Source organism: Melospiza georgiana, chromosome 7, assembly GCF_028018845.1.
Source record: "Melospiza georgiana isolate bMelGeo1 chromosome 7, bMelGeo1.pri, whole genome shotgun sequence".
NCBI lineage: Eukaryota > Metazoa > Chordata > Aves > Passeriformes > Passerellidae > Melospiza > Melospiza georgiana.
In genome coordinates, this window is record NC_080436.1 from 40274184 (window position 1) to 40286295 (window position 12112).

Genomic DNA, 12112 nt, shown 5'->3' on the forward strand with positions numbered 1-12112 from the left:
GCTCACTTGGAAACCAGCCATAGATACATTTTGCACTCATAAACTGCCCTCTATCAATCAAAATTTGTCATACATGAACACTAATAGTCCAGCATGTGGGTAGACAACCCCTTTGAGAGGCGGGAGGAAAGGGGATTCTCCTAGCTCTAACAAACATTTGTTAAGAGATGGATGAAACAACATCTAGTGCCATGTTGGAACACATACATGGGGTAGGCAGCCACATCCAGAACTTGTGTGTTGGGTCACGATGAAATTATTTGCCAGAAAAAGCATTGTAATCCTTTTTTAAAAAAAAAAAAAATTTTATTTGTATCCCAATTATTCTTCCTTTGTGCTCCAAACACCACACACCCTAAAACCATACCCTTAGAAAAAAATGAATCATCGTCTGGTCTTTTCCCTTTTCTTTTCAATTCCTTCTCTTCAGTTGACAGTTTCTAAGCCAGAGTATCTTCTAATTCCGGCTGCCACTCGAGATCTTAGCTCCTTTTAAGAGCACTAATGTTCCTGGGATAAACACGGCTCCCATCACCAGTGACTAAATATCACTGACTTTGCAGAACTCACGAAATCCAATCCTTGCAGTTGTTTACTGACTGGAAATGACACCCAGACAGCTGAAGACCCCGATCAGCTGCGCGGGCGGCGGAGCCGGGCCCCACGCGTGGGCCGCAGGCCTCCGGTACCGCCACGGGCGCGGCCCCGGGGAGGGGCCGCCATGGGCGGCGACCCCCATCACGCAAGGCCGGGGATGAGGAGGCCGCGGCGGGCCCCTCCCCACGGGCCCAGGCCGCAGCGGCGGCGCTCCCGCGGCCTTGGCGGGGCAGCCGCGGCCCCGGGCGGGGAGCAGGGCGGGGAGGCGCCGGCGGTGTGCGAGGCGGAGCTCGGGGGAGCCCGGCTGGCTGCTGCAGGCGGAGGGCGGGCAGGGAGAGAGCCGCCCTCCTGATCTCCTCCCGCGGCCGGCGAGCAGCCCGCAGAGGGACGCGGGCTCCCGGCGCTCCGCAGTAAGTGCCTCTCGGGTCCGGCTCACCGGGCTCCGAGCCGCGGCGGGCGGGATGGGGAAGCGGGGCCGGCCCGGACGCGCGGGTGGAGCGCCCTGAACACCGCAGTGCTTTCATTAGAAACGCGTATGGAACGCATCCTGCCTGCCTCCCCTGCACATGCCGCCCTGCTGCCCAGAGCTGCTGCCCTGGGTCCCTGGCAGTGCCCAGGGCCAGGCTGGACACGGGGGCTGCGAGCGCCCGGGACAGGGGAAGGTGTCCCTGCCACGGCAGGGTGGGACCGGAGCATCTTTAACGAACCATTCTGGGATTTTATCATTCCCTGTGGGAGGCTCAGGAACAGCACGGGTGGGTGGGATATTGGGAAGAAATCCTTCCTGTGAGGGTGGGCAGGCCCTGGCACAGGGTGCCCAAGCAGCTGGGGCTGCCCTGGATCCCTGGCAGTGCCCAAGGCCAGGCTGGACAGGGTGGAGCAGCCTGGGACAGTGGAGGGTGTCCCTGCCATGGCAAGGGTGGGATGGAATGGGATTTAAGGTCCCTTCCAACCTAAACCATTCAATGACTCTATGATCTTACACAGCAGCTTTAAATGCCAAGTGTTCTCAGCCTCCTCCCCCTGTTTTATTTAAGCTTTTGGATGGGGGAAAAAAATAATAAAAAAAGGACAGTGTGGCAGTTTTACAGAGGTGGTGCAGAGCCCCTGGCAGCTGTCCTGTGTGTGGGTCATCCCTAAGAATGTCCCACAACAAGAGGTCCAGCCTCCGTGTCTCCCTGTCAGGACAGCTGCTGTGTGCCTGTAGGTGTCTATATATAATAAATAAGGAGGTTGCAGAGCTGATTAACTATGTTTTTTTTTTTTCTTGGATGGAGCTGGTAGAAATAATATCTCCCATTATAAAAAAGGCCCCAAATTCTTGGTAAGAAATAGCACAGCTGTAATTACACTGAACTTTGTAAAATGAAAGTAAGTTATTACTTCCGCTGAAAGTACTCGTGGGACCATTGCTTGGTGTCCTAAACTTCTCTGAGTTCTTACCTCTGTTAAGCAGTCAGTGAATGTTTGTAAGCCTGATTCTACAGGAAAAGATGTAAATGTGTGTGTGGAGAGCTTGGGCTCCAAAGCAGCCAGGTTTACTCCCTCCTTGACTTCCTCTGGTGAACAGGTAGTGCAGGTGTGCTGAGAGCAGCTCCTTTCACCTGCTGGGAAGCAGGGGCTCTCCTCTCCAAAGGATTTGCATTTTCTTCTCTTCCCTGCTCCTTTCCATCCTTTTTTTTTTTTTCCTCTCTTATTCTTGGTTACAGTTCTTCAGGAATTTTCAGTGAGGAGCAGTGACTGATTAGCCAGTAAAGACTTGGTCTGATAGTTCAGGATCTTTCTGTGTTAATATGTAAAGCAAAGGCCAGTATTGCCCCTTCAATAGCAATAACAGAATATTATTCATTTTAACATTAGACATTAGCAGTTTACTTAGTCTGAAGTTGGATGGAAGTTTTGAGTAGGCACAAGTGTGCATACAAAATTATTCACACCCCTTGTGTCTAATTGGTAGCCTTACTTTGGTTGTGTATATATGGATTTACACTTTGTTGTGCTTGATTATGTGTGTGCACAGGAGCACAGTAATAATAACAACGTTGTGAGCTAGACCTTGCTGCATAATGTGGTATTTTCTCTGGAGATCCATCTCTGCCTGCTGGCTGTCCCTGACAGGAGTTTAGGAAGCTGGCAGGATGTGGTCAGTGCAGTGGCCACTCATGCAGAGCAGTTTTCCAAAGGACAGCTCCTGCAGGTTCCTTGCTGCTGCCTGCTTTGTCTCCACACAAGTCTCTGCAAGCTTTAGCAAACATTTGAAAGAAATGTGGGTTTTCTGCTGTAGTTGTGACTTTCATCTTCCACTCGTAGCTGATGGTTTCAAAACAGGGCTTGGCATTTGCAAGTAGCTCAGTTAGGCAACATCTTCCTTGTGCTGGTGCTTGTTTGTGTGCTGGCAAATGGGACATAGGGAGTTGCTTTGGCTTTTTATGGGCTGGGTACCCTCAGTCTCAGCCAGAGCTCTGCCAGCCTGGCTGTGCAGATTAACCAAGCCACTGTCTGTTCTTGGCCTTGTGGCTGTGGTTGGCAGCTGGGTTTTTGCAGGGATTAGCTGTGCCATGGTGGGTGTGCTCCTGGGAGCACAGATGTGAGCACCAGGGTGCTGATCCCTGTCCTGTCCCCCTTCTGGGACCTTCTGGGCAAGGGACACCAGGGCCAAGGTGGGAAATGGGAACAGGCTGGGCTCTGCTCGCAGGGAACAGGGACAGGAGCAGAGGGAACGGCCTCAGGCTGGCCCAGGGCAGCTCAGGGGGGCACAGCAGGAATTTCCCCATGGAAAGGGGGCTCAGGGATTGGGGCTGCCCAGGGAGGTTTGCAGTGCCCATCCCTGGAGGTGTCCCAGCAATTCTGGAGGTGGCACTCAGGGCTCTGGGCTGGGGACAGGGTGGGCATGGGCACAGCTGGGACTGCATGGGCTGGGAGGGCTTTTACAACCTCAGTATTTCTGGGGATTCTGTGCAATAAAAATTAAAGGGTGGAAAAAGAAAGCTGAAGTAAGTGGGACAGAAGTAGATCATCCTTTAAGGAAGGAAGGATTCCTGCACTTTACTGCTCCATGGGTGCTTGTGGATCACTGGAGCCACTTGGGGTAAATACTGCAGAGCACAGAGACCACAGAGCTGTTTGCAGCAGCAGCTGTTGGGCTCTAGGACTCCACTAATTAGCTCTAATGTAGATGCAGCCCATTTCTTCCAAAAAGCTTCACTTTAGGAAATAGCTTTTGTTACGTAAGGAACAGACAGTTTGTAATCAGAGCTCTTCCACAACATCACAGTATTGATTTTGGAAACATTCCATATCCCTAAAAGGCTCTCTCTGGGCCGGGTTCCCGAGCCAGCGTGTAGCTCTGTCTCCAGGGGTTTCCAGGTGAACTCACCCCCAATCACAGCCAGATCCTGTGGATGGCATCCAAAGTCTTGGACTGGCTTGATTTATTTGCTTTGCAAAGCTTCTCATACGAAGCGTTGGTTCTGATTTCAGAGTGATTCTGAACGCAGGCCCCTCCTCCAGGATTAGATTTGCATGTGCTATCAGGTCTCAATCTGTATCCCAGGATATAAAACTAGGCTACTTCCTTGCCACACCTAGGTATTCACCTAGTTAGTAGCTATTTTTTGAGCAGGTTCCTGATTGTGTGTGCAGGTATATGTCCAGTCTTGTAAAAAGCAAAACCCCTTGTTTTCTAACCCCTGCTCCTTGGGTCTTTGGCTAGGGAGCAGAAGGAAGAGCACGGATAAAGTGCCAGCATTGGGATCCAGTTGAACTGGCAGACTGTCTATTCCAATATCCGCATTAAAAACGGGGGGAATGAAGAATATATATAAAAAAGGGGAACAGCTATAAATTAACTGTATCTGACAAATGCATTTCTTTCCAGTGGCAGTTATTGGCTCACAGTCATTGTACTGCGTGCATGGTTGATGGCTGATACTAATCCCCACCAACAGTGAAAGCAAGAGTGACTATCTGAGAAGTTTAAGTTAAAACAACATTGGCACAAGAACACAAAAGTATGGAAATCATCCTGCACACATTAGCCAGTGATCAGGCTGGAGACCAGGCTTCCCATGGGACAGGAGGGAACTGAAATACTTTCATCTAGAACTTGATAAATATATTGTGATGTGTGTATGCTGGGAAAGCTCAAAATACCTGTTGACATTGGAGTTTCTTTGTATTCCTGTTCGTCCTTAGATACAGTTCTTGGGATTACAGCCATCCCTGTGTGCAGTGTTGCCTCATTCCCAGGGACTGCTACTGTCTGTGGCAAGGCTATTGCTATTGAAATTCCGAGAGGGATTTACACAGAGGACTTTTCCACTCATCATCTGTAAGTGGGAGGGTAATGAAGCAGCAGAAAAAGAAGGTTAGGCTAAAATCGAAACACTGACATTGGAAAGAGGAGCTAAAACAGTTTGTTCCTTGTGGGACAGAGTTCACAGCAGTGCTTGCGTCATCTAAAGCAGGGTGGGAATATCTTGGTGTCTGGGTACAGAAGGCAGATGAAGCAGTTGGAAGCAGTAGGACCAAGAGGAGGAATGAGGATAGGATACCTATTTTCTGCTTTGTTTCTCCTTTATTTTTGTGCCTGACAAGTGCTGCAGCCACTTTTGGGCATGGGAGCCGAGCTGGTTGCCTGTGCTGGAGCGTGGGAAGGACTTTCCCCATATGGTGAAGTGCTGCTTGGCTTCCACCTAGGGCACAGAGCGACCGGGGGATTGGGGTTTAAATCCTGCATGCAGGATGTTCCATGGCTGCGGGGTGACCCTGTGAACTGGATGGATATCGCAGGCTGTGCTCCTGTGCTTGGCTGGGGAGGTGATCTCGGATCATGACTTAAATTGCAATGCCTGCCTTGTGTGTGAGAGCCCGGAGTGACGGGGAGGCTCCAGGGCAGGCTCTGGAGGGTGGCTGTGGCCGTGCTGTGTCAGCCCTGGTGGGACCCTCTGCAGCCCTTCCTTGGGCTGTGTTGGGTTGTGCCTCACCAGACGTCTGCCTTGCTTGGGTTGGGTTAAGCTTTAATCAGTTCCTTTCCAGCTGCTTCAGCTGCTCTGGCCTGACATCCCGTGTAACATAAACCACTCCCGGCTTCTCAAAGGCACGCGAGAGACAGCTTGCTAGATGACCTGCTGAAGAGGGTGCTAACTGGGCTCTTTTCAGGTTACATCCCCTTTTCTGGTTAGTTGGCCGCTTCCTGCATTACACACCCTGGAACTGAGGGTAACAGACCAGTACAGCACTGAAGGCTGGAAGTGCCCTGTCAGAACTTAACTTTCTGGCCTTGCTGCTAGGCCACCGCGGGCACCTTGAGTAGTCCTGTGAGAGGGATGGGAGCTGGGTTGGAGGCAGTGAGGGTAGGACTGCAGCTCTTTGGAGAGGCAGGACTCAGCTCAGCCCAGAGGGACGTCAGTCTGCACCTCTCATCGTCCCAAACTCACCTGAGGAGCGTTGGGAAGGAAGGATTTAGACAGTGCGCCCATGGCAGGTTACGCAAACCGTAGTGTAGATGATTATAAGTTTTCTATTTTTAATGCTTGCACGGAGTGACTCACTTTATTAGACGTGTTCGTTTGCACTGGAATGCGAAGCGCCCGGATTCCATGGTAATGGCCTCGCAAGGCACACGGGTATCCAACACAACAGATTGGGTTTCTCCTCCCAGTTTCCAGGGCTGTGTGTCTCAGAGCCTGTGTGATGGCAGCGCGGGGCGGCTCACGCTGCTGCAGCACAGCTCCGCAGCCTCCATCCATCTGTGCCCCTGCTTCTGCTGCGGCGCCCATCCTGCTTCATCCTCCTGGCCCCGGGGCTGAGCTCCCGCCATCCCCTCGCTCCTTTCACTCTGGCCTTGGGTGCTCACATCCACCTGTGCCCGAGCAGAGAAGCACTGGTGCTTGTGGTGTTTCACATCCACCTGTGCCCGAGCAGAGAAGCACTGGCGGTTGTGGTGTTTCACATCCACCTGTGCCCGAGCAGAGAAGTGCTGGTGGTTGTGGTGTTTCACATCCAGCCTGTACCCGAGCAGAGAAGCACTGGTGCTTGTGGTGTTTCACATCCACCTGTGCCCGAGCAGAGAAGCACTGGTGCTTGTGGTGTTTCACATCCACCTGTGCCCGAGCAGAGAAGCACTGGCGGTTGTGGTGTTTCACATCCACCTGTGCCCGAGCAGAGAAGCGCTGGTGGTTGTGGTGTTTCACATCCAGCCTGTGCCCGAGCAGAGAAGCACTGGTGGTTGTGGTGTTTCACATCCACCTGTGCCCGAGCAGAGAAGCACTGGTGGTTGTGGTGTTTCACATCCACCTGTGCCTGAGCAGAGAAGCACTGGTGGTTGTGGTGTTTCACATCCACCTGTGCCCGAGCAGAGAAGTGCTGGTGGTTGTGGTGTTTCACATCCAGCCTGTACCCGAGCAGAGAAGTGCTGGTGGTTGTGGTGTTTCACATCCAGCCTGTACCCGAGCAGAGAAGCACTGGTGGTTGTGGTGTTTCACATCCACCTGTGCCCGAGCAGAGAAGCACTGGTGGTTGTGGTGTTTCACATTCACCTGTGCCTGAGCAGAGAAGCACTGGTGGTTGTGGTGTTTCACATCCATCTGTACCCGAGCAGAGACGCACTGCTGGTTGTGGTGTTTCACATCCAGCCTGTGCCTGAGCAGAGAAGCACTGGTGGTTGTGGTGTTTCACATCCAGCCTGTACCCGAGCAGAGAAGCGCTGCTGGTTGTGGTGTTTCCCTTTCAGCCACTGGCTGCCTGGGGTGGGAGTGGGTTGCACAAGTCCCAAGAATGTCCAGACAATATCTGGCAGCTGGCTGGGCCGGGCATTACGGGAAGTAAGGAAGGCAAAGTCACTCCCAGGAGCTGTGCCAGCCTGGTGAGGGCTGCGGGTGGCAGAGGTTTGTCATGTGGGACACGCTGTGCAGAGTCATGAGGATGGCTGTTGAAATCCCTTCTTTGAAACCCAGGCTGTAAGTGGTGCCTTGTAGGGTTCTGGGGTTGAAGCAGTGTCAGGAGTGCATTACCTGCTGAAGTGGAGCCCTTGCCTTTGGCACAGCAGGTCCAGGCTCTGATACCTGGGAGGGTCCCCTGGGCACCTCACCACGCAGGGAGCTGGTCACCAGCCTGGCTCTGGAGTGGGACACTCCTCTGCAAGTGGCTGTTCCTTGCTGCTGTAGTCCAAGTGACTGTGACTGATGGTTAAGGAATGCACCAAGGACTTCCTACTGTGACTAGGGTTTGTATTAACTTTTGGAAATTGAAAGCAGGAACTTGTGCTGATAAATCTTTTGTGTAGTTTCCATTTTCTGTAGACTGCTCTCCCCGCCCCTTTGTGTCCTTTCAAGTTTAAAGTCTATTTCTTCTTATCATGAATCCTTTAATAGCAGTTTGAGCTCACGTCCCTCTGAATCTTCCCCAGTGCTCAGCTGTTCCTGGGAACTGTTCCCCGGGGACATTGAACTCCTTGGACAGATCACTCTCTGCAGTAGCTGCTCCTTGTGACGTGCTCCTGGCTCTTCCCACGCCAGCCAGGGGCTCCTGCTCCTGCCACAGCTTGTTCTAGAGCCTGTCAGGGACCTCAGCTCACCCTCCAGGTGAGGCCATGGGTCCAAAGGTGCCATTTACGGCTTCCACTGAAATCAAGGGTAAGGCTTAACATGCAGATTTAGTGTGTCAGATGGCACTGACAGCACTGAAACACTCTGAGCCTCTTTTAAAGGTGATTCAGAATATTTGCGTGATGGAAAGATGACATTTCTGACTGTAGTGCTTCTCATGCTGGTTGCTATTATAATTTTCATTAAAGTAAAATCCCATTTCTGTCACAAGCTATTGATCTCAGCTTGAAGAGAGGCAGGTTTCAGTAGCTGCTCCCAGAAGAGGAGGGGTTTGTGAGCGTGGGCAGTTCCCTGGTACAGCCTCCGTGGAACCACATGGGCTGCATTCCTTCCCCTTCCATCTGCCCTGGGGTGGATCCTGCTCAGAACGGGCAGCAGCCTTCCTCAGCCACCTGGGACAGAGCTGGGGAAAAGCCCAGTGTCTGACCAGGGTCTCTCCTTTCCCTGTGCCTTGTGGCCCCCAGGCAGTGTCCAGTCCTTTGCAGAGGAGGCCGTGTGAGCCGCTTGCTGCCTGCAGAGCCGCTCCTTTGGGAAGAACCAGAGCCTGGGGCAGCCTGGTGCCAGCGGTGCCCGGCCCTGCCCGCCTGCAGTGCCTCATCCAAACACATCCTCAGCAATGCAGGCTCGCGTTTCCCGGGATGCAATTGAGCTGTTCCAGGTGTAAAAGCACCGTCTGGCTGGAATGCCTGTCTGGCTTTGTGCTAGAGTGGCTTATGCTAAACCCTGTTTTCCTTTCTCTCCAGAATAAGCTCCTGTTAGGGATGGAGAGCAAGATTGATGTGGCAATTTGAGCAGCCGGTCTGCTGGGAGAGTTCCTCTCTCGGGAGAATTGCCTGTAATCGGCTCCCAGCTCTGAGGAGAGCTAATGCAGCATGCCCCGGGGCCCTGAGGCCAGAAATCCTCCTGCACAGGGCCATCAAGTCCCTTTCTGGGTGTTAGAGGTGTTACCTGCAGGATGAGAGTGGGAACGCCCTGTGGCACATCTGATGTCACTTCAGCTGAACAGCTGTACCCGGCTGGGCTCAGGTGACAATCACTGAGCTCCTTAGTCAGTGGTTAGTGTACCGTGTGTAAATTCCATGGAAGGGAATGCTGGAACTCACAGGTGTGTCCCTGGTGTCCCAAAGGAAGTCCCAGGAGAGGTCCAAGCCAGGGGATGAGGAGCAGGGCTGAGTGGTGTCTGCGCTTGCAGGAACCCTGGTTCTGAGCAGGGATTGTGCTCCAGCCATCACCCTTCCTCCTGAGCTCACACAGCATGGAAAGGGCACGCTTCCCTTTGTCTTCCTGCAGGCCAGCATCTCTGCAGACGTGTGACACACTCCTTGGAAGATGCTGATTTGTTCCTTTTCAGCTCCCTGGGTTGTTGTGTTCCGGCACAGGCACTTGGAGGGCTCCAGGCTCTCAGAGAGATGCCTGTGCTGCTGTGTGAGGGGTGTGGAGCCGCTCCAGTACTGCCACCAGCCTTCCGTGGGCAGCAGAGCTGTCACTGCTGCCCCCTGGCAGCCTCGGGCACAGGTGTGTGTCCCACAGTGCTGGCTGGGGTGTGCAGTGCTCCTGTCACCATCTGTGTGCTGTGGCTGCAGGTGGTGGCAGTGATGGTGGCCCGAGCTCCTCAGTGTGGGGATGGCCACGGGACTGTTCCTGCTGTCCTTCAGCTCCTGTGCTCTCCTGGATGTTCCCGCTGCTCCTCGACTCCTGTGCTCTCGTCCTGTGCTCTCCTGGATGTTCACACTGCTCTTCCAATTCCTGTGCTCTCCTGGATGTTCCAGCTGTCCTTCAGCTCCCTGTGCTCTCCTGGATGTTCCCGCTGCCCTTCAGCTCCTGTGCTGTCCTCCTGTGCTCTCCTGGATGTTCCCATTGCTCTTCCAGTTCCTGTGCTCTCCTGGGTTCCACCTTGTGATCCAACTTTGACTGTCCATAGTGTTCCTCTCTGTTTTCACGGAGGTGCTGTAGTGTTTGAGGCCATGCCTCCACAGTAAATTCCCTCCCAGCTTTCTTTGCTGGGGTTTGTCTGTCAGTTCTCCCTTTCACTCCCTGTCATGCCACAAGGGAAAGCTGAAGCTGATTTTTTTTTGCAGCCATAGTAAGAAGCAAATGGAAAATGTGATACAGGAAAGGCAGTCACGGTGGGAGTCTCCAAGAGCATAAGTGGCCCTCTTTGGAAAAACTTGTGGGAAGCTGCAAGTCTTGGCCTTCTGTATATGATTACTTACTCAGTTTGTACACGCTGCAGCTGTGCATTGAATGCCTGCCCCAGAAATTGTGTGGGGGATTTCCCCCATGCTCAGGGTGCTGCAGGCAAAGTGCTCCGGGAATGAGGTCAGGCTTTGGCTTGGGAGGGACTTCAGAGCTCCTCTCGTTCCGTGGGCAGGGACACCTTCCCCTGTCCCAGGTGCTCCCAGCCCTGTCCAGCCTGGCCTGGGCACTGCCAGGGATCCAGGGGCAGCCCCAGTTGCTCTGGGCACCTGTGCCAGGGCTGCCCACCCTCCTAACCAGGAATTCCTTCCTTTGAGGCATTCCGGCCTGGGAACATGTTTCCATGCCCAGCCTGGCATGGGGAGCTGGCTCCCTGCTGCTGGCCTGGGGCTGATCCCCAGCACTGGTGCTGCGGTGCTGGCACAGGGCTGCACGCACAGTCGGCCCCTGCTTTGAGCCCTGTAGGTGCTGAGCCGCTGTCTGGGGACTGCTGGGGAGTGTGGCCAGGCCGGGCTGTCCGTGGGTGCTGATGGGATCCCCAGGTGGGAGGGACGCTGTCCCTGACGTGCTGCAGCCCCAGCACCAGGGAGCACCGAGCAGACTGGGCCTGTTTAACATTCCGGTCAGCCCCGAGCACGATTGTCATTCAGCACCCGAACACTGGGCCTATTAAGGGTTTGCCTGACCCACATAGGGCTGGTTTCACACCCTCTGAGCTGGGTGCAAAGTGCCACTCAGCTCTGTCCCTGTGTGTGTGCTGCTGCTGCTGCTGAGGGCCCTGCTCCTGCTGCACCCGGGTAGGACAGGCTGGGCTCTGGGCAGCAGGGCTGGGATGGGATGGGATGGCATGGGATGGGATGGGAAAGCATCTCTGTCCCTGTGTGTGTGCTGCTGCTGCTGCTGCTGTGGGCCCTGCTCCTGCTGCACCCGGGTAGGACAGGCTGGGCTCTGGGCAGCAGGGCTGGGATGGGATGGGATGGGATGGGATGGGATGGGATGGGATGGGATGGGATGGGATGGGATGGGATGGGATGGGATGGGATGGGATGGGATGGCTTGGGATGGGATGGGATGGGATGGGATGGGATGGGATGGGATGGGATGGGATGGGATGGGAATGCAGCTCTGTCCCTGTGTGTGTGCTGCTGCTGCTGCTGAGGGCCCTGCTCCTGCTGCACCCGGGTAGGACAGGCTGGGCTCTGGGCAGCAGGGCTGGGATGGGATGGGATGGGATGGGATGGGATGGGATGGGATGGGATGGGCTGGGATGGGCTGGGATGGGATGGGATGGGATGGGATGGGATGGGCTGGGATGGGCTGGGATGGGATGGGATGGGATGGGATGGGATGGGCAGGCAGTGCAGGAGGTGCTGAGGGGGGGCTGGTCACACCTCCTGTGGTGCTGGGATCAGGGTTGGTGGCACTGTCACTGCAGACAGGCTGTCCCTGGTCTGCCTTTCTGTGGGATTGGCAGTGCCTGTCACACTCAGGGTCACTGTGGGCTGTGGATATCTACTCTGATCTCAATACTCTTTCATCCTTCAGCTTTCTCAGCAGACACCAGAGCACTCTGGCTTGCCTCTGTCTAGACTTTGTTTAGAAGTTACTAATATTGCAGTGAAAATCTCTAATTAAGATATTGCTACCCTAAATTTCAACTTGTCACAACATTGTTATTAGTTTCTTCAAATGGTTTATTCTGCGTGTACCAG

The 12112-nt window shown here is 54.0% G+C and overlaps 1 protein-coding gene across 2 annotated transcripts in view; it reads left to right on the forward strand.

Annotated features, from left to right (window-relative positions):
- The first annotated feature begins 859 nt into the window (after nucleotides 1–859).
- Nucleotides 860–12112, forward strand: part of GPD2 (glycerol-3-phosphate dehydrogenase 2) — a 48114-nt gene continuing 36861 nt past the window's right edge. Inside the window, exon 1 of one of the 2 annotated variants that reach the window (XM_058027933.1) lies at nucleotides 860–1007. The gene's annotated coding sequence lies outside the window, so the exon portion shown is untranslated. Of the gene's footprint in view, nucleotides 1008–11531; nucleotides 11583–12112 lie in introns of those variants that run through there. The other variant, XM_058027934.1, reaches the window with a different exon arrangement.